A 2,925-nucleotide genomic window follows, 5' to 3' on the forward strand; every position below is an offset into this window, starting at 1 on the left:
CAAAATGAGGGAATGTAGGTCAATGTAAATTCCATTGTTCAGAATTATTATTCTGATGTGCAACATTAGCTTTGCTTATAAATAATAAACTGGATAAATAAAAATTATACAAAATTTTACTAACATGTAAACATTTCTTCAATTTCTCATTTGTTTACTATGTGGGATGCAATAAGTTTGTGTATGGAGTGAGGAGAATTAGTAATTACCTAGTAATTTTCTTGCAATTAGCAATAGAATTTTGTGGATTTGGAGGGGGGGAAACAATATAATAGTTAAGAAGGAAATAAGTAGTGAAGTAAGTATCAGAGAAGTAAGGATAAAATTTCTATTTGATGATTTAGATCATTTACTACTAACATGAATTAATAAATTGAAAGATCTGCACCATGACCTGCAGACAATCGGATGCTGTACCTTACTACCAAAGACAAGTGCAGTTTATATTTGTCATGGAATGCAGTTATCTGAGCTTGAGAAGAAAAGGAATATCATGAGTATGTTTCCTTATGTAGCTTATCAGAGAAGGTTCACACACACACATGCTGAATTTAGTTCTGAGAAAAACCCAATGGTATTATATGAAAGTTAATTCATAAATTTAGTTCTGAGAAAAACACAATGGTGTTATATGAAAGTTAATTCATAAATTTAGTTCTGAGAAAAACACAATGGTGTTATATGAAAGTTAATTCATAAAGTTAATGGATGAAGAAACATGGCACAGAAGGAGAGGAAAATAACTGTCTGACTTCATGAATTTCACATATTTTATACTCTTTTGGCCAGGCATAGTTGTGCACACCTGCAGGCAATTTAGTGAGACCCTGTCTCAAAATAAATCAGGAACAAAAGAGGGCTGGGGATGTAACACAGTGGTAGGGTGCCCTTGGGTCCAATCCCTAGTACATCCCCACCCCACTTAAATAAATAAATAATTTAATAAATAAATAACTGAATAAATTTCATACTCCTAATGGTACCTTGCATTTCTTAGCATAAGCCTAATTCATGCATGGTCTACATTCATACAGTTTATTCTTTTTAACCAAGTACATAGTGTTAAAAAAGTATAAGGACTGGCATATTGAACTAAAATACAAAATATCTTTATTAGATAGAAGATTAATTCAGAATGGGATATTTTCTTACTTTAGTACATTGTACTATCTCCTGGAAGAAGAGTTTGATGAAATACAGATTATAGACCAGAATGGAGTTTAATGGAAAAAATTAACAAAATGAGGTCACCAAGATATATTTTCATCTATAAAAGATACACATGTGTGTTGACTTTCTATACTCAACTCAATTTTGTGCCTAAAACTTGTGAAGGTACTTGTTTCTTTTGTCACTTTCTAATGACATGTTCACCATAAAGCACTTCTAAATTTTTTAAAGTGCCATTATTTATGATAGGCTGAATCTGAAGAAAATATTATATTACTTTAAACCTTCAATTTTTCTTGTCAATTTTTTTTACCCCTGACATGATTTAAACTATTTCTGTCTCTTCCAATGATAACTTCTATAGATGGAAAATCCCAGTTTTTTATGGATGACTTCTATTAGTAATATGTCAAAGGGAAAATATTCTTTTTGAAAGATTTAGATCCTATTCATTGGCTATTGGTATATAACTTATTCCTCAGTCCTGGTTAATAAGTCATTTTCTTAATGGCTTTAACTAAGAGAGTGAACCACATAAACACTCATAACTTGCTAATCTTTTGGGAGAAGGAAGTGAATTCTTTGCTGATTCTTTCACCTAGAGCTAGGAAGTTAACACATAAAGAAGGAAGCTTGGTAGCAAGCAAAGAAGAAAAAAAGAAGCAAAGAAGAAATTGCATATGCATATCCAACTGAAAATATGCTTTCAATTTATGTTACAAAATAAAATTCAATTAAGTTTTAAGGTTTGCTAAATTTACGAATACATAAAAAATGCCAAGTTCTCTGCAGAAAAATGAAACACCTGGAATAATGTAGTCAATCATGAATAGAACATGAAGGTGTAGAAGCACTCTTTAAAAAATGAAAACATCAGTGAAATCCAGAAATCCAAAATCTGTTCTTTGAAATTTTGTTAACCATATGCAGTTTATATCATTAACTTGTGTCAAAAATAAAAAAATTTCTTAAAGAAAAGAAGTGGAAAGTTAAGTTGGTCCTTGGGCATAAAATTTAAAACACATAATATCTTGCCATCATATTATTTACTTTTAATTATTGCACATTTGACATTTTAATGATATTATTGCACTTTGGAAGAAGGCATACTTTTAAAATCATTTGAGTTATCTCTAATCTTTCTCAACACTACTTGTAGTTTTCAATCCATCAAAATTGTCCTAAGTAATTTACATTTTTGCTACTAATAAATGGTCTTGTTTTCAGTTTCTGTTTATTTGTGACTGATTAGCTTTTCTAAGTTTTTGGCAAATTTCATAGGATTGGCTACATGCATTATCACACCAATTGCAAATATAGTTTTGTTGTCATTGACCCTCATTTTAATTTTAATTTGTAATCTACTGGAGGTGTGGAGACTGCAGACTGTCAAAAAACATGCTGCCTGCAGGTTTTGAAATCATCAGAAAATCTCTGTCTTAAAACAAATTCAAATTAATTTGAATCACCCTGACTCCTTTCTAATCATGACTCTGAAACAAAATGAAGCATAGGCCTATGCATTAGGTGTCACACAAATAATAATACAAAATGCTTTTATTTGATATAATTCTTAATTATATCAAACGGGAAGTCACTAGGATTCCACAGGGAAAAACTGAAATGATCTTCATCTGTATTCATCTTTTTATTGAAATGAAGCTGTTTTAGTTAGCTTTTTCGCAGCTATGACTAAAAGAACTAACAAGAATCATTTTAGAGTATGGACTCATGGATTCAGATCTCAGTCCATAC

The sequence above is a fragment of the Sciurus vulgaris genome (assembly GCF_902686455.1).
Source record: "Sciurus vulgaris genome assembly, chromosome: 13".
In the NCBI taxonomy this organism is placed as follows: domain Eukaryota; kingdom Metazoa; phylum Chordata; class Mammalia; order Rodentia; family Sciuridae; genus Sciurus; species Sciurus vulgaris.